Source organism: Dipodomys ordii, unplaced genomic scaffold (assembly GCF_000151885.1).
Source record: "Dipodomys ordii isolate 6190 unplaced genomic scaffold, Dord_2.0 Scaffold15, whole genome shotgun sequence".
In the NCBI taxonomy this organism is placed as follows: Eukaryota; Metazoa; Chordata; class Mammalia; order Rodentia; family Heteromyidae; genus Dipodomys; species Dipodomys ordii.
Genome location: NW_012267231.1, coordinates 15,806,426 through 15,806,757, shown reverse-complemented (window position 1 = coordinate 15,806,757; position 332 = coordinate 15,806,426). Strand labels below are relative to the sequence as shown.

The 332-nt window shown below is 45.5% G+C and overlaps 1 protein-coding gene across 1 annotated transcript in view; it reads right to left on the bottom strand.

Moving 5' to 3' along the window:
• Window positions 1–332, bottom strand: part of LOC105982353 (cytochrome P450 1A2) — a 12,202-nt gene that overhangs the window by 3,618 nt on the left and 8,252 nt on the right.

The following is a 332-nucleotide window of genomic DNA, read 5'->3' as shown; positions in this document are numbered from 1 at the left end:
GAAGAGGAGATGGAGAATCCCAGCTGAGGGAAGATGCTGACATGGATTTTTACTGAGAACCAAGGGTTAGAACATGTATGGATATGCATTATATTATCGATATCCTATATCATCAGATATCATATACAGTGTGTGTGTGTGTGTGTGCGTGCCAATCCTGCAGCTTGAACTCAGGGCCTGTGCACTGTCCCAGAGCTTTTCACTGAAGGCTGGCACTCTACCACTTCAGCCACAGTGCCACTTCTGGCTCTTTGATGATTTATTGGAGATAAGAGTCTTAAGGACTTTCCTGCCTGGGCTGGCTTTGAACTATGATCCCCAGATCTCAGTTT